Source organism: Mustela nivalis (assembly GCF_964662115.1).
Source record: "Mustela nivalis genome assembly, chromosome: X".
Lineage (NCBI taxonomy): Eukaryota > Metazoa > Chordata > Mammalia > Carnivora > Mustelidae > Mustela > Mustela nivalis.
The window spans coordinates 91156261-91175717 of record NC_139040.1 but is presented as its reverse complement, the minus strand read 5'-3'; the positions used below and the strand labels follow the sequence as shown (position 1 = coordinate 91175717).

Below are 19457 nucleotides of genomic sequence, written 5' to 3'. Positions count from 1 at the left end.
ATTGTGTTACTATAAACAATATATTTTTCCTGGAAATGTTTTTCCTGCCAATGATGTGCTGCATTTTAAAAACAACCATTATATCTTCAGGACATTTTTCCCCTCAGAAAATATAATGGAAATCTATAACAAGCAAGATTTATTTAGGACATTTGAATTTACAGACACTATTTTGGAAATGTGCTTATGATGTTAAAAAATAATTTCCTACCACCCTTTGGCTATGTATATATAGGAGCTCTCAATAGGAAATGGTACTTTGTTCAGTTACCTCAGATTCCAATTTTGGAACACAGGTCCCAAAGAATTCAAGACCTCACACCCTGAACATAGACCCCCCCCCCAACCTCACACTCATAGGACCATAAAGATTTCAGAGACTTCACACCCCGAAGATCAATAACCAAATACAACATACAACTCTTGGAGCACTGACCCTCTCAAGTTCAGAGACCTCACACCCTGCGCTTAGATGCCAAAAAACAGAACCAAACCAAGAAACGTGGAAGCAAACTTGGGAAAGAAGCCCTCAGAAAGGTCAAACTCCTCCATCCTTGAAAAGAGACCCCAAACACTTCAGACTCCAGCTTTGGAATACATGCCATGAGAATATGCTATGTCATAACAATCCAGACACACCTCTGAATATTGGTGATTCAATATCTGGTACTCAGACCTTCAATGAAGGCATAGACCTCATACCCAGTACAAATCTTACAAATACCTGATACTTCAACCTTGACAGAAACCTTCAACAAGCTCAATAAACTTACTCCTTTTTTAAAAAAATCCATATAAGTTATATAAGCATTAGAATAAGGCCCTATGGGGCGCCTGGGTGGCTCAATGGGTTAAGGCCTCTGCCTTCGGCTCAGGTCATGATCCCAGGGTCCTGGGATCGAGCCCCACATCCGGTTCTTGGCTCCGCAGAGAGCCTGCTTCCTTCTCTCTCTCCCTGCTTGCCTCTCTTGCCTACTTGTAATCTCTGTCTGTCAAATAAATAAATAAAATCTTTAAAAAAAAAGAATAAGGCCCTATAATATTTGTGAATATTAGGCCCAGAAAACAGACATAAAAGTCCTCACATCTTGGAACAGAGGCCTTAAAGATTTCACAGAACTAAAACTCTAAACACCGATGTGCAAATACATCAAATTCATTATCATAGACCCTCAAAGACTTCAAACCCTTACTCTCAAAATATAGATGCACAAATACCTCAAAATCAATCCTAAAAAAAAAAATCTTCAAAGAGTCAGATGCTTCAGGCCCCACCTGGACATGCACCACCAAACACTTAAGACCTTGACCTGCCAACACAGACCTTCAAAGGTCAGAACCCTCACATGCTGAATATAGACTCCAAAAGCTCAGATTCAAAATTCATATAGAAGACTCAGCAGTTTCAGAGTCCTCATACTCCAACCACAAATCCCTGAACTCACAAACGCAGATACCCTGCAACATCAGATGGAAACCTGGGAACTCAGTTCATCAAAATGTTTCAGAACCCAGACCTCACAGCCCTGTAGAACACAATCAAAACTTTTGCACCAACATCCTTACAGCATGGAGCAACCTCACTCTCAGATCACAGACCCAAAATACTTCAGATCAAACTCTGGAGCACAGACAATTAATAAGTTTGGATACTTCTTATGCCTTGATCACAGACTCCCAGAGACCCTGATTCAAACCTTGGCACAGACGCTCAAAAACTTCAGAGTCCTTATTCCATGAACATAGACCTTCAAATACCTCAGATTTAAACCTCTGAACATAGGTTCTTTTTTTCTTTAGATTTTTATTTATTTATTTGACAGAGAGAGACACAGCAGGAGAGGGAACACAAGCAGGGGGAGCTGCAGGAGAGAGAGGGAGAAGAAGGCTTCCTGAGCAGGTAGCACAATGCAGGGTTTGATCCCAGGACCCTGGGATCATGACCCAAGCTGAAGGCAGATGCTTAACAACTGAGCCACCCAGATGCCCCTGAACATAGATTCTTAAAGAGTTCAGAGACTTCACTTCCTGAACAGGGATTATAAACAACTCAGACAAAAAACTTGGAACCTAGAACTTGAAACATTTCAAGAACCTTATTCTTTGAACACCGGGCAAATTACCTCTGAAACTTGGGATCCAAGCTTAAGGTTTCAAATACTTTTTTTTTAAAGATTTTATTTATTTATTTATTTGACAGAGAGAGAGAGAGAGAGAGTACAAGCAGGCAGAGAGGCAGGCAGAGGCAGAGAAAGAAGCAGGCTTCCCACTGAGCAAGGAGCCCGATGGGGCTCGATCCCAGGACCCTGAGATCATGACCTGAGCTGAAGGCAGTGGCTTAACCCACTGAGCCACCCAGGTGCCCCAAGGTTTCAAAGACTTTACAGCTTGATCACAAACCCCCAATTACCTCAGGTTTAAACCTTATACTGCAGACCCTGGACAATTTCAGAAGGCCTCATACCCTGAACACAAACCAGCAGTTACTTCAGATGCAAACCTTTGGACTGACCCTGAAAATTTTCAGAGAACATGAGGACACACCTCTAAATATCTGACTCAAATCATGCAATATATGCCCTTAGAGAGATTAGAGACTTCATACCCTAAATGCAGACTTCTAAACACCTGAGGCAAAAAACTTTGAACAAAAACCTTCAAAGAACTCATGGACCTCACTTCCTGAACACAGACCCCCAAATACCTCAGACAGAAATGTTGGACTTAGACATTCTAAAAGTTTAAAGACCATACAACCTGAAGGAAAACAAGTCTCTTAATTCCTAAGACTAAACCCTCAGAACAGAAGCTGGAAATCTCAGAGGCTTCAAACTCTGAATACATACCTATAAATAACTCAGGCTGAATCTTTGGGACACAGATCCTTGGAAAGTAGAGAGACCTCATGCTATGAATGCAAACCTCCAGACACATGAAACTTAAGCTTTTGGAAACGGACCCTCATTGGTTTTAGAGACCTCTCACCCTGACCAGAGACTTCCCAAACACCTCAGACTCAAACATTAAAAGATAACAAAAGGAATGAGAGGCCTCACCCTCTGATCACAGACCCACAATGACCTTAGGTTCAAACCTTACAAACCTTGATAAACTGAGAGTTGAACATGAACATGATATCACCGTTGAGATCTACTGGTGGAAATTCGAAACCAACAAGTATTATGTGACTATCATTGATGCCTCAGGACACAGAGACTTTATAAAAAACAAGATCACAGGCATATCTCAGGATGACTGTGCTGTCCTGATAGTTGCTGCTGGTGTTGGTGAATTTGAAGCAGGCATCTCCAAGAGTGAGCAGACTCGTGAGCATGCCCTTCTGGCTTACACACTGGGTGTGAAACAACTCATTATTGGTATTAACAAAAGGTATTCCACTGAGCCACCTTAGAGCTAGAAGAGATATGAGGAAATCATTAAGCAAGTCACCACCTACATTAAGAAAGTTGGCTACAACCCCAACACAGTAGCATTTGTGCCAATTTCTGGTTGGAATGGTGACAACATGCTGAAGCCCAGTGCTAACATGCCTTGGTTTAAGGGATTGAAATTCACCTGTAAAGATGGGAATGCAAGTAGAACCACATTGCTTGAGGCTCTGGATTATATTCTACCACCAACTTGTCCAACTGACAAGCCCTTTGTGTCTGCTTCTTGAGGATGTCTACAAAATTAGTGGTATTGGTGCTGTCCCTGTGGGTGGAGTGGAGACTGGTGTTCTTAAACCTGGCATGATGGTCACCTTTGCTCCAGTCAATGTTACAACTGAATTAAAGTTTGTTGAGATGTACCACGAAGCTTTGAGTGGGACAATGTGGACATCAATGTCATGAATGTATCTGTCAACAATGTTCATTGTGGCAATGTGGTTGGTGACAGCAAAAATGACCCACCAATGGAAGCAGCTGGCTTTATGGCTCGGGTGATTATCCTGAATCATCCTGGCTGAATCATTGCTGGATATGCACCTGTGCTGGACTGTCACACAACTCACATTGCTTGCAAGTTTGCTGAGCTGAAGGAGAGGATAGATCATCATTCTGGAAAAAAGCTGGAAGATGGTCCCAAGTTCTTCAAATCTAGTGATCTTGTCATCATTGATATGTTCTTGGCAAGCCTATGTGTGTTGAGAGCTTCTCTGACTATCCTCCTCTGGATCATTTTGCTGTTCATGACATGAGACTGATGGTTGCTATAGGTGTCATCAAAGCAGTGGACAAGAAGGCAGTTGGAGATGGCAAGGTCACCAACTCTGCCCAGAAAGCTCAGAAGCCTAAATGAATATTATCCCCAATACCTGCCACCCCAGTCTTAATCAGTGGTGGAAGAATGGTGTCAGAACTTTTTGTGTTAATTGGCCACTTAAGTTTAATAGTAAGACTGGTTAATGATAACAATGCATTGTGAAATATTCAGAATGAAAGGAGAATGTTTTGTAGACCATCTGGGTTTTTTGTTTTTTTTTTGTGTGTGTCTGTGTGTATGGCATTTAAGTCATTAGTTTTTAGACTCAGTACTTTTTAATGGAGACAGCTTGACCAAAAACCTGTCACAGAATTTTGAGACCCATTAAAACAAAAGTTTAATAAGAAGAAAATTATAACATTGTCTGTAGTTTCAACATATATAAATGTAACCAATCAGACAACTATAGTCTAAGGAGGAAATGATAAAATGGCCTATAAGGTGGCAACGTTTCTTCATTTGAACTGAAATGAGAAAATATTGATTCTAAGTGAAATATGAACAGTTAAATATGTACTTTGTAATTCCTACTATAAAACTGTATACAAAGATATAGTCAAACTTACAACAGATATATTGAAATGGAATACTGAAAAGTTTTAAATAACCCAAAACAAGGCAGTAAAGGTAAAACAGGAAGGAAAAACAGAAAACAATAACATGGTAGTTCTAAATCCAAACATCAATAATCCATGAAATTTAAATGGCCTAACTACATCAATTAAAGGACAAAGACTATCAAAATGAAAAACCGTGACCTAACTATTTATAAATGTAATGATACAGGTTGTATGAAAACAAAAGGATGGCTGGTTTCTGTGTAGAGATATAAAGAGTTGGAAAGAGCATCACTTCCATCCTCACAAGAAAAAAGCTGTACAAACTGCAGCTTAAATACTTTTCTTGAAACCATCATAGAAATGAGTTTTCTGGGGGAAACAACTAACTTAAAATCTAAAAAGACAGGCACCTATAGGAAGACATAGCACGTAGACATTTGATTATCTGGGACAGATGCCTTCAAATGTCATATAAACCAGTAAGAAAATTCTTATCAAATTGCTAAAGGCTGAGTGTATACTGGTGTGAGAGTGTGAAGGGTCCTAGGGGTTGCAGACCTGGAAGTTTCACACCTGCTTGCACCCTTTTCCTCTAGAACACCACCAGGCGCTGGCAGGGATGTTGAGGAGAATCCTGAAAAGACTGAGGAAATGGGACAGGAGGCACTACTGAAGGTATACAAACCAATCCTGTCAATCTCCCACACAAAACACAAACTTTAATCTGTACGCTGAAAGAAAACTATCAAAATATGTTGCATAAGATCACTGGTAAAATCCCACTTCAGTTGGGAGAAAAATATGGAAACGGCCACTGAAACTCTTGCCTACCCATTCTCGCTATCTTTCCTAGGTAGCAAAAGCCTTCATCTGTGTGCAGAAGGACATCAAAGCTGGAACCTAAGTGCAGAGGTGGAAACCTACTGCATCTGGGAGAAGGGAAGGCTAGGAGTGGGAGTGGGGAGTGAGGAGTAATCTCTATCCCGGGAGTAATAAGTGCTAGGCTCAGCACTCCATCTGCCAGAGTGGCAGAAACTCTTGTGAAGGCCACAAAACCCTGAGACCCAAGTCCACAGTGCCTGTCCAATACTGAGACTTAGTAAGAATATCAGGAAACCTACTCCCTCACTTCCCACCCATCAACAAACCTCAGAGAAAAAATAAGCATGAAATACAGCTAAGAAAGCTCTAACAGACAAACCTTTTCTAGGGAACAACACAATGGGAAGACCCAAATCCAAGTGTGGAGATCAAAACAAGGCAAGAGTGGAAGGACTTGAAGGCTCTTGGTGCACTGAGGGTAACAATAAACTTAGTACAACTCCTTACTAAGTTAATACTATCCTAGCAGAAATACCCCTACTAAAATCCTAGGAGGAGTAACTGTATGCTCTTCTCCTAACATACACAATATTTACTTTAGTATCTAACTGTCCTATACAACATGTCAGATTTTCAACATAAAATTCTTTTGCATACAAAAAGTAGGAAACACACAGTCTGGAGGCAAAGCCAAACTTGGATATGACACAGATGATGAAAGTATCAGAGAATTTAAAGTAATTGTGGTTAATATGTTAAAGCTTCTGATGGAAATGGGAATAAGAGAGAAAGTCTTCTCTGGTGTCTCAATTAATCCTTATTCTTAGGCAAGCACTGTGGGCATGTGTCTTGGGGGAGTGCCTTCACAATATTCCTGTCCCTTCCTCTGTGGGTAGAGTTTGTTTCCCTTGTTCACTTCTCCCAGCAGCATGAGTATACCCACCTCCCACTTTGATGCCCCAGCTCCTGAAGATGAAAGTTTTTGTTACTTAGGGAAGATAGGAAAGTAGGTCTGGCCAAGTTTCCTTGATGACCTCCATTGCCTTCCCCTAGTTGTAGTGCAATTTTACCAGTGCCTACAGATTAAGCGTTTTCATTCTGTAAGGGAGATCAGGGAAATGGGTCTGGGAGGATTTGGGTCATGGCTGTTCTCTTCTTGCTAGCACCACAGGAAATCTTTCCGGATTCTCTGTTTGAGTGTAGTGGTATTCCTGGAGGAAAAGCCTGCAAGAGAGTGGGAACCCGACATGGCTGAGTCCCTTGAGAGCTTCGAGTTCCCAGGCTAGGTCCCCAGGAATTCATCACAATTTTTTGTTTAATGTTCATAATGGCTTCTGCCCATGGTAAGCAAATGTTCCACTCCTGTGTCTTCCTGCAGGCACGTGGCTCCCTCCAGATTTTGGGAAGACATTTACTCTATGACCTCAGTTCTTTAATGAGTCCATGAAAACTCATTAATTTGTAATTTGTCCAATTTTTCCTTTGATGGGATAAGCAACATCTTTCCAGCTCTCCATCTCTGAACTGAACTTCCAGGTCATATGGTACGTGTATATTTAACTTTAAGGGAAGCGGCCAAACCATTTTCTAAGAGTGGCTATACAAGTTTGTATTTGTGCCAATAACATATGAGAGATCCAGTTGTTCCACATCCTTGTCCGTACTTAGTATTGTCAGTACTTTATCTTTTTTTAAAAAATTTTTATTTTTTATAGACATATATTTTTATCCCCAGGGGTACAGGTCTGTGAATCGCCAGGTTTACACACTTCACAGCACTCACCAAAGCACATACCCTCCCCAATGTCCATAACCCCACTCCCCTTCTCCCATCCCCCCTCCCCCCAGCAACCCTCAGTTTGTTTTGTGAGATTAAGAGTCACTTATGGTTTGTCTGCATCCCAGTCCCATCTTGTTTCATTAATTCTTCTCCTACCCACTTAAGCCCCCATGTTGCATCACCACTTCCTCATATCAGGGAGATCATATGATAGTTGTCTTTCTCTGCTTGACTTATTTCGCTAAGCATGATACGCTCTAGTTCCATCCATGTTGTCGCAAATGGCAAGATTTCATTTCTTTTGATGGCTGCATAGTATTCCATTGTGTATATATACCACATCTTCTTGATCCATTCATCTCTTGATGGACATCTAGGTTCTTTCCATAGTTTTGCTATTGTGGACATTGCTGCTATAAACATTCAGGTGCACGTACCCCTTTGGATCACTACGTTTGTATCTTTAGGGTAAATGCCCAATAGTGCAATTGCTGGGTCATAGGGCAGTTCTATTTTCAACATTTTGAGGAACCTCCATGCTGTTTTCCAGAGTGGCTGCACCAGCTTGCATTCCCACCAACAGTGTAGGAGGGTTCCCCTTTCTCCGCATCCTCGCCAGCCTCTGTCATTTCCTGACTTGTTGATTTTAGCCATTCTGACTGGTGTGAGGTGATATCTCATTGTGGTTTTGATTTGTATTTCCCTGATGCCAAGTGATATGGAGCACTTTTTCATGTGTCTGTTGGCCATCTGGATGTCTTCTTTGCAGAAATGTCTGTTCATGTCCTCTGCCCATTTCTTGTTTGGATTATTTGTTCTTTGGGTGTTGAGTTTGCTAAGTTCTTTATAGATTTTGGACACTAGTCCTTTATCTGATATGTCGTTTACAAATATCTTCTCCCATTCTGTCAGTTGTCTTTTGATTTTGTTAACTGTTTCCTTTGCTGTGCAAAAGCTTTTGATCTTGATGAAATCCCAATAGTTCATTTTTGCCCTTGCTTCCCTTGCCTTTGGCGATGTTCCTAGGAAGATGTTGCTGCAGCTGAGGTCGAAGAGGTTGCTGCCTGTGTTCTCCTCAAGGATTTGGATGGATTCCTTTCGCACATTGAGGTCCTTCATCCATTTTGAGTCTATTTTTGTGTGTGGTGTAAGGAAATGGTCCAATTTCATTTTTCTGCATGTGGCTGTCCAATTTTCCCAACACCATTTATTGAAGAGGCTGTCTTTTTTCCATTGGACATTCTTTCCTGCTTGTCGAGGATTAGTTGACCATAGAGGTGAGTGTCTATTTCTGGGCTCTCTATTATGTTCCATTGATCTATGTGTCTGTTTTTGTGCCAGTACCATGCTGTCTTGATGATGACAGCTTTGTAATAGAGCTTGAAGTCTGGAATTGTGATGCCACCAACGTTGGCTTTCTTTTTCAATATTCCTTTGGCTATTCGAGGTCTTTTCTGGTTCCATATAAATTTTAGAATTATTTGTTCCATTTCTTTGAAAAAGATGGATGGTACTTTGATAGGAATTGCATTAAATGTGTAGATTGCTTTAGGTAGCATAGACATTTTCACAATATTTATTCTTGCAATCCAGGAGCATGGAACATTTTTCCATTTCTTTGTGTCTTCCTCAATTTCTTTCATGAGTACTTTATAGTTTTCTGAGTATAGATTCTTTGCCTCTTTGGTTAGGTTTATTCCTAGGTATCTTATGGTTTGGGGTGCAATTGTAAATGGGACTGACTGCTTAATTTCTCTTTCTTCTGTCTTGTTGGTGTAGAGAAATGCAACTGATTTCTGTGCATTGATTTTATATCCTGACACTTTACTGAATTCCTGTACAAGTTCTAGCAGTTTTGGAGTGGAGTCTTTTGGGTTTTCCACATAAAGTATCATATCATCTGCAAAGAGTGATAATTTGACTTCTTCTTTGCCGACTTGGATGCCTTTAATTTCCTTTTGTTGTCTGATTGCTGAGGCTAGGACTTCTAGTACTATGTTGAATAGCAGTGGTGATAATGGACATCCCTGCCGTGTTCCTGACCTTAGCAGAAAAACTTTCAGTTTTTCTCCATTGAGAATATTTGCGGTGGGTTTTTCATAGATGGCTTTGATGATATTGAGGTATGTGCCCTCTATCCCTACACTTTGAAGAGTTTTGATCAGGAAGGGATGCTGTACTTTGTCAAATGCTTTTTCAGCATCTATTGAGAGTATCATATGGTTTTTGTTCTTTCTTTTATTGATGTGTTGTATCACGTTGACTGATTTGCGGATGTTGAACCAACCTTGCAGCCCTGGAATAAATCCCACTTGGTCGTGGTGAATAATCCTTTTAATGTACTGTTGAATCCTATTGGCTAGTATTTTGGTGAGAATTTTCGCATCTGTGTTCATCAAGGATATTGGTCTATAGCTCTCTTTTTTGATGGGATCCTTGTCTGGTTTTGGGATCAAGGTGATGCTGGCCTCATAAAATGAGTTTAGAAGTTTTCCTTCCATTTCTATTTTTTGGAACAGTTTCAGGAGAATAGGAATTAGATCTTCTTTAAATGTTTGGTAGAATTCCCCCGGGAAGCCGTCTGGCCCTGGGCTTTTGTTTGTTTGGAGATTTTTAATGACTGTTTCAATCTCCTTACTGGTTGTGGGTCTGTTCAGGCTTTCTATTTCTTCCTGGTTCAGTTGTGGTAGTTTATATGTTTCTAGGAATGCATCCATTTCTTCCAGATTGTCAAATTTGTTGGCATAGAGTTGCTCATGGTATGTTCTTATAATAGTTTGTATTTCTTTGGTGTTAGTTGTGATCTCTCCTCTTTCATTCATGATTTTATTTATTTGGGTCCTTTCTCTTTTCTTTTTGATAAGTCTGGCCAGGGGTTTATCAATTTTATTAATTCTTTCAAAGAACCAGCTCCTAGTTTCGTTGATTTGCTCTATTGATTTTTGGTTTCTAGTTCATTGATTTCTGCTCTGATCTTTACGATTTCTCTTCTCCTGCTGGGCTTAGGGTTTCTTTCTTGTTCTTTCTCCAGCTCCTTTACGTGTAGGGTTAGGTTGTGTACCTGAGACCTTTCTTGTTTCTTGAGAAAGGCTTGTACCGCTATATATTTTCCTCTCAGGACTGCCTTTGTTGTGTCCCACAGATTTTGAACCGTTGTGTTTTCATTATCATTTGTTTCCATGATTTTTTTCAATTCTTCTTTAATTTCCCGGTTGACCCATTCATTCTTTAGAAGGATGCTGTTTAGTCTCCATTCATTTGGGTTCTTTCCAAACTTCCTCTTGTGGTTGATTTCTAGCTTCAGAGCATTGTTGTCTGAAAATATGCAGGGAATGATCCCAATCTTTTGATACCGTCTGAGTCCTGATTTAGGACCGAAGATGTGATCTATTCTGGAGAATGTTCCATGGGGCACTAGAGTAGAATGTGTATTCTGTTGCTTTGGGATGAAATGTTATGAATATATCTTTGATGTCCATCTGGTCCAGTGTGTCATTTAAGGCCTTTATTTCCTTGTTGATCTTTTGCTTGGATGATCTGTCCATTTCAGTGACGGGAGTGTTAAAGTCCCCTACTATTATTGTATTATTGTTGATGTGTTTCTTTGCTTTTGTTATTAATTGGTTTATATAGTTGGCTGCTCCTACGTTGGGGGCATAGATATTTAAAATTGTTAGATCTTCTTGTTGGACAGACCCTTTGAATATGATATAGTGTCCTTCCTCATCTCTTATTATAGTCTTTGGCTTAAAATCTAATTGATCTTATATAAGGATTGCCACTCCTGCTTTCTTCTGATGTCCATTAGCATGGTAAATTGTTTTCCACCCCCTCACTTTAAATCTGGAGGTGTCTTCGGGCTTAAAATGAGTTTCTTGGGGGCACCATATAGATGGGTTTTGTTTTTTTATCCATTCTGATACCCTGTGTCTTTTGATTGGGGCATTTAGCCCATTAAGATTCAAGGTAACTATTGAGAGATATGAATTTAGTGCCATTGTATTGCCTGTAAGGTGACTGTTACTGTATATTGTCTCTGGTCCTTACTGATCTACCACGTGTACGATCTCTCTTTGCTTAGAGGACCCCTTTCAGTATTTCCTGTAGAGCTGGTTTGGTGTTTGAAAATTCTTTCAGTTTTTGTTTGTCCTGGAAGCTTTTAATCTCTCCTTCTATTTTCAATGATAGCCTAGATGGATATAGTATTCTTGGCTGCATGTTTTTCTAGTTTAGTGCTCTGAAAATATCATGCCAGCTCTGTCTGGCCTGCCAGGTCTCTGTGGATAAGTCAGCTGCCAATCTAATATTTTTACCATTGTATGTTACAGACTTCTTTTCCCGGGCTGCTTTCAGGATTTTCTCTTTGTCACTGAGACTTGTGAATTTTACTATTAGGTGACGGGGTGTGGGCCTATTCTTATTGATTTTGAGGGGCGTTCTCTGAACCTCCTGAATTTTGATGCTCGTTCCCTTTGCCATATTGGGGAAATTCTCCCCAATAATTCTCTCCAGTATACCTTCTGCTCCCCTCTCTCTTTCTTCTTCTGGAATCCCAATTATTCTAATTATCTATTATCTGTCTATTCATCTTATGGTGTCACTTATCTCTCGAATTCTCCCCTCGTGGTCCAGTAGCTGTTTGTCCCTCTTTTGCTCAGCTTCTTTATTCTCTGTCATTTGGTCTTCTATATCACTAATTCTTTCTTCTGCCTCATTTATCCTAGCAGTGAGAGCCTCCATTTTTTATTGCACCTCATTAATAGCTTTTTTGATTTCAACTTGGTTAGATTTTAGTTCTTTTATTTCTCCAGAAAGGGCTTTTATATCTCCCGAGAGGGTTTTTAATATCTTCCATGATTTTTTCGAGCCCGGCTAGAACCTTGAGAATTTTCATTCTGAACTCTAGATCTGACATATTACCAATGTCTGTATTGATTAGGTCCCTAGCCTTCGGTACTGCCTCTTGTTCTTTTTTTTGTGTTGAATTTTTCCGTCTTGTCATTTTGTCCAGATAAGAGTATATGAAGGAGCAAGTAAAATACCAAAAGGGTGGCAACAACCCCAGGAAAATATGCTTTAACCAAATCAGGAGAGATCCCAAATCGTGACGGGGTAGAAAGGGAATAAAAAGAGGTTCAAAAAGAAAGAAAAAAAAAAGAAAAATAATAAGAAGAAAAAAGAATTAAAAAAAAAGAAAACGAATAAAGAAAAATATAAAAAAGAAAAAAATATATATATTAGATAAACTAGTTAAAAAACGTTAAAAAAGAAAAGGGTTAAAGTTGAAAAAAATTTTAGCAGAAGAAGAGAAAAAAAATGAAAAAGAAAAAAATTAAATTAACTGCAAGACTAAAAAAATCACAGGGAGAAAGCCATGAGTTCCGTGCTTTGCTTTCTCCTCCTCTGGAATTCTGCTGTTCTCCTTGGTATTGAAACCGCACTCCTTGGTAGGTGAACTTGGTCTCCGCTGGATTTCTTGTTGATCTTCTGGGGGAGGGGCATGTTGTAGTGATTCTCAAGTGTCTTTGCCCCAGGCGGAATTGCACCGCCCTTACCAGGGGCCGGGGTGAGTAATCCGCTTGGGTTTGCTTTCAGGAGCTTTTGTTCCCTGAGCGCTTTCCGTAGAGTTCCGGAGGACGGGAATACAAATGGCAGCCTCCTGGTCTCCGGCCCGGAGGAGCCGAGAGCCCGGGGCTCCACTCCTCAGTGCGCCCTCAGAGAACAGCGCTCAGTTACTCCCATCTGCCTGACCTCCGGCCGCGCTCCGAGCTCACTGAGCCTGCAACCGGTTCAAGGTAACACCGAGCTGTGAGCTTACTGTCGGCTCTGTCTCTGTATCTGTAGCCGGCTTTCCCGTTCCAATACCCGCAAGCTCTGAGACACTCAGACACCCCCGATCCTTCTGTTACCCTGCGGGACCTGAGGCCACGCTGACCCCGCATGGGCTTCGCCCCGGTTTAGCCTCTGGAGCGATGTCCCTCAGCGGAACAGACTTTTAAAAGTCCTGATTTTGTGCTTCGTTGCTCTGCCGCTTACCAGGAGCCGGCCCCTCCCCCCGGGGTCTATCTTCCCGTCGCTTTGGATTCACTTCTCCGCTGGTCCTACCTTTCAGAAAGTGGTTGTTTTTCTGTTTCCAGAATTGCTGTTCTTCTTCTCTTCGATCTGCCGATGGATTTTCAGGTGTTTGCAATCTTTAGATAAGCTATCTAGCTGATCTCCGGCTAGCTGAAGTAGTCTCAGCCTGCTACTTCTCCGCCATCTTGACTCCTGGCTTATCTGTACTTTATCTTTTTGTCATTTAACAGGTATGTATTAGTATCTCTTGTGGTTATAATTTACATTTCCCAAATGGCCAATAATATGGTGCATCTTTTCATGGGCTAATTTCCCGTCTATATACCCTCTTTGATTTAGTGACCATGACTTTTTGCCAGTTTGAAAATTAGGTTGTGTTTTTTTCTTGTTATTGAGTTTGGAGAATTCTTTATATATTCTGGATGGAAGCCCTTTGTCAGATATATGATTTTCAAATATATTCTCTTTGTAGCCATATGTTTTTTAAAGCTAGTATTTAATCATTTTAAGGACATTGAAGAGTCCTCATGAAAATTCAGACATGAGGTGGGATTTTATAATACACACATGCATCCTCAAAATCACAGCCTAATCATTCCTACTCTTGTATAGTCGTAAGCCAGCCACCTTATCTTGGGCACTTTTAAGATACCTTGAACAAAAAACCAAGTGCTTTGCAGCTATAAGTTCAGAATATTAGGCTGCAATATGTTTGACCTTGTAAAGAGGAGATTATATCGGTTCAAATTAATTATCTTCTATGATAGAGAGAGAGGCCTTAAAGATAAACTAATAGGTCTTCAATTATTCAGGCCTGAGCTAGGCTTCTATTTCTGTCCTTTAGTCTTATTAATGATTAGTTCTGTGGTTTAGGAATCATACTCCAAGGAGTCCGAGAGTTCTATAGAGGATCCCCAGAGGCTGTCTAAGAGATCAGCAAGGCACAGACAGAGATGATGAGCTTCTGGGAGATCTCCTCTCTGGCTTCAAGCAGAGTAGCTGTTTTTTTATTATTAAGTTTGGCTATATTTTTGTTAATAAACATTTATATTTTGAAATGATTTTAGTTTTACAGAACAGTTGCAAAGATAATACGAAGAGTTCCTATGTACTCTTCAGTCAGATTCACCTAATGTTAATATCTAATGTAAACATGATACCTTTGTCATAACTAAAAAAATTAACATTGGTACTGTGCTTGGAGTACTGCTAACCAAACCACAGACTTTATTTAGATTTTGTGAATTTCTCCAGTAAGATTCTTTTTTTTTTAAACATTTTATTTTTAGGGAATCTCTACATGCAACATGGAACTCGAACCCACCACCCTGAGATCAAGAGTGACATGCTCCAATGACTGAGCCAGCCAGGTGCCCCTCCACTAATATTCTTTAAGTGTTCCAGAATCCATTCCAGGAAATCTCATTGCATTAGGGAAGATTTTCTTTTCATTCTTTTGACAGTGTCTTTAACAAAGCAAAAGGGTTTTTTTCCCCCCTAAAGAGTTTATTTATTTATTTGACAGAGAGAGACACAGAGAGAGGGAATACAAGCAGGGGGAGCAGGAGAGGGAGAAGCAGGCTCCCACTGAGCAGGGAGCCAGATGTGGGCCTTGATCCCAGGACCCTGGGATGATGACCTGAGCCAATGGCAGCCATCCAATGACTATGCCACCCACACACCCCACAAAGCAAAAGTTTTACATTATGATGAAGATTGACTTAACATTTTTTTTTCTGATACATATTGTGCTTTTTGTGTCATGTCAAAGAATCTGTGGACAAACTCAAGGTCTCCTAAGTTTTTTTCTTTAACTTTTATAGTTTTCTATTTTACATTTGGATATACACTCCATTTGGTATTAATTTTTGAATATGATGTCACATTTAAGTAGAGATTTATTTTTGTTATATATGACTGTCCAATTGTCCCCATACCATTTATTAAAAATATAGATTTTCCTTGCCTTACAATGGGATTATGTCCCCAAAAACTCATCAAAAGTTGGAAATATTTTAAGTTGAAAATACATTTAATAAACCTATCTTATCAAACATCATAGCTTAGCCTAGACTTAAACAGGCTCAGAACACTTACATTAGCCTGCAGTTGGCCAAAATCATCTAACACAAAGCCCATTTTATTTCATTATTTTTTTGAAGATTTTATTTATCTGACAGAGAGCATGCACAAGCAGATGGAGTGGCAGGTGGAGGGAGAGGGAGATGTAGGCTCTGCACTGAGCAAAGAGCCCAATGTGGGGCTCAATCCCAGGCCCCGGGGATCATGATCTGAGCTGAAGGCAGATGCTTAACTCACTGAGCCCCCCAGGTGCCTCACAAAGCCTATTTTATAATAAAGTGTGGAATAGCTCATGTAATATATTGAATACTATACTGAAAGTAAAAAGAGAATGGTTGTATGGGTGTAGAATGGTTGTAAGTGTACTGGCTGACTTAACTGCATGGTTGACTGGGACCTGTGGCTTGCTGCTGCCCAGCATCACGAGTAAGTATTATATTCATATAGTTAGCCTGGGAAAAGATAAAAATTCAACATTCAAGGTACCATTTCTACTGAAAGTGTATTGCTTTTACACCACTGTAAACTTGAAAAATTGTAAGTCAAACCACTCTAAGGCATTGTACTACCCTGTAACTCATTTGTACTACTCTTTCTCTATTGAATTGGTTTTGCACCTTTGTCAAAAATACAATTGGCCATATTTGTGTGCGCCAATTTCTGGACTCTTTTCCATCCCCATTCATCTATGCATCATGATTACTGTCACTTTATAATAATTCTTAAAATCAGATAGTTTAGTGCCCAGATCTAAGTTTTTAAATACCATTTCTCAATAAAAGGAATCAGGAATCCTAAAGAAATGGCTGATTCTAGGGCAGAAGATGAATCTGTATAATTTTGTATTGCCAGAAAGTAAAGAGAAGCTAAAAAACAAAAAACAAAACAAAACAACAAAGAACAGGAAGACCATGTCATAAACACATAGGAGCCAATGTGGAAGAGGTAGGTCTCAATGGCAGAACTGCAACAGTTGGAGCCACAGAACAAAACAATTGTATTGGAATAGAACCTAAGAGATTAAAAAAAAAATCCCAGTATACATATGTTCCTTACAGAAGAATTCCAGATAATAAATGTAGAAGGAATGAATGAAACAGAAAATCACTAAAACCATGATTAAACAGCAGAGCAATAGTTTTTCTAGGCAAGTTCCCTGGATTCATACTAAAATCAAAGGCCTAAACTTTGAGGAGAAAAAAATATATTTGTATGGCCTCAATGTATTTTTCTCCGAATATTTGTTAGTTACCATAGCGATTTTAACATATATCTGTAAAATCTTTTATATTTGTTTCTCCAGGAGGTGAAGCTTAACTCTCTTCTTCTTGGGTATGGGCTGGACTTAGTAATGCACTTCTAATGAAGACTATGAAAAGGGAAAAACAGTAATTTTATAGTGGAGAAATCTGATGGATACCACCGAAAACATGTGATCAAGGTTAATATCAACAGTAACACGTCATAGTTATATAACATACTCACAGATATGATGTAACAAGAAGGGCATGTCACCTGAATTGTATTCTTCCCCCAAAGCCATTATCTTAGTTGAATCACAAGAAAATATCAAGCCCAGGGGCGCCTGGGTGGCTCAGTGGGTTAAAGCCTCTGCCTTCAGCTCAGATCATGATCCCAGGGTCCTGGGATAGAGCCCCGCATCTGGCTCTCTGCTCAGCAGAGAGCCTGCTTCCCTTCCTCTCTCACTGCCTGCCTCTCTGTCTACTTGTGATCTCTGTCAGATAAATAAATAAAATATTTAAAAAAAAAAGAAAAGAAAATATCAAGCCCAAATTGAGGGAGTCTAAAAATGACAAGTACTCTTCAAAAGGAGGTAGTGTGGATTTCTTCAGCTTTCTTCTTTTTCAAAATTGTTTTCACTATTCCAATTCTTTTGCCTTTTATAAAAGGATTTTGTTTATTTGATAGGAAGAGAGACAGCACAAGCACAGGGAGCAGGAGAGGGAGAAGCAGGGCCACCGCTAAGCAGGAAACCTGATGAGGGACTTGATCTCAGAGCCCTGGGATCATGACCTCAGCTGAAGGCAGATGGCAAAGCACCTTTTTAAAATAAATTTTAAAACCAGCTTCTCTATATGCTTAGAACATTCTTGCTAATGTTTGATCAGTATTGTGTTAAATCTATATTTCAATATGGAGATGATTGATATCTTGACTATGTCGGGTTTTCAAATTTATGAACATAGTGTGTATTTCCATTTATTTAGGTCTCTTTTTTTTTGGCTTGAAACAAATGTTTATTTGCTTATAGTTTCTGAGGGTCAGAAATTCAGGAATAGTTTTAATTGTGTGGTTCTGGATAAGGGTCTCTCCTGAGATGGCAGTCAAGCTATCAGCTGGGCTACACCTCCTGAAGTCTTTTTTTTTTTTTAATTTTTATTTTTTTAATTACTTTTCAGTGTACTAGAATTCATTATTTATGCACCATACCCAGTGCTTCATGCAATACATGCCCTCCACAATACCCACCACCAGGCTGGCCCAACTTCCCACCCCCGCCCCTTCAAAACCCTCAGATTGTTTTTCAGAGTCCATAGTCTCTCATGGTTCATCTCCCCCTCCAATTTCCTTCAACTCCCTTGTCCTCTCCATCTCCCCATGTCCTCTGTGTTATTTCTTATGCTCCAAAACAAGTGAAACCATATGATAATTGACTCTCTCTGCTTGACTTATTTCACTCAGCACAATCTCTTCTAGTCCCGTACATGTTGCTACAAAAGTTGGGTATTCGTCCTTTCTGATGGAGGCATTAAACTCCATAGTGTATATGGACCACATCTTCCTTATCCTTTCATCCGTTTGGGTTCTTTCCACAGTTTGGCGACTGTGGCCATTGCTGCTATGAACATTGGGGTACAGATGGCCCTTCTTTTCACTACATCTGTATCTTTGGGGTAAATACCCAGTAGTACAATGGCAGGGTCATAGGGAAGCTCTATTTTTAATTTCTTAAGGGATCTCCACACTGTTCTCCAAATTGGCTGCACCAACTTGCATTCCCACCGACAGTGTGAGAGGGTTCCCCTTTCTCCACATCCTCTCCAACACACGCTGTTTCCTGTCTTTTTAATTTTGGCCATTCTAACTGGTGTAAGGTGATATATTGATGTGGTTTTGATTTGAATCTCCCTGATGGCTAGTGATGATGAACATTTTTTCATGTGTCTGATAGCCATTTGTATGTCTTCATTGGAGAAGTGTCTGTTCATGTCTTCTGTCCACTTTTTGACATGATTATTTGTTTTGTATGTGTTGAGTTTGAGAAGTTCTTTATAGATCCTGGATATCAGCCTTTTGTCTGTACTGCCATTTGCAAATATCTTCTCCCGTTCCATGGGTTTCTCTTTGTTTTGTTGACTGTTTCCTTTGCTGTGCAGAAACTTTTGATTTTGATGAATTCCCACAAGTTCTTTTTCACTTTTGTTTCCTTTGCCTTTGGAGACATACCTTGAAAGAAGTTGCTGTGGCTGATATCAAAGAGGTTACTGCCTATGTTCTCCTCTATGATTCTGATGGATTCCTGTCTCACATTGAGGTCTTTTATCCATTTCGAGTTTATCTTTGTGTATGGTGTAAGAGAGTGGTCGAGTTTCATTCTTCTACATATAGCTGTCCAATTTTCCCAGCACCGTTTATTGAAGAGGCTGTCTTTTTTCTACTGTATATTTTTTCCTGCTTTGTCGAAGATTATTTGACCATAGAGTTGAGGGTCCATATCTGGGCTCTCTACTCTGTTCCACTGGTCTATGTGTTTGTTTTTATGCTAGTTATTTAGGCCTTTTTGGATTGGTTTATTCAGTATCTTACAGTTTTCAATATACAGATCTTGTTTTTTTTTTTAAAGATTATTT

The 19457-nt window shown here is 39.8% G+C and overlaps 1 long non-coding RNA gene across 5 annotated transcripts in view; it reads left to right on the top strand.

The window, feature by feature from the left end:
- Positions 1-19457, top strand: part of LOC309856675 — a 156531-nt gene that overhangs the window by 120377 nt on the left and 16697 nt on the right. Inside the window, exon 3 of one of the 5 annotated variants that reach the window (XR_014307302.1) lies at positions 12987-13223. The exons of the other annotated variants lie outside the window; for them this stretch is intronic. This is a non-coding gene — a long non-coding RNA (uncharacterized lncRNA). The remainder of the gene's footprint in view (positions 1-12986; positions 13224-19457) is intronic. 5 annotated transcript variants of the gene reach the window in all.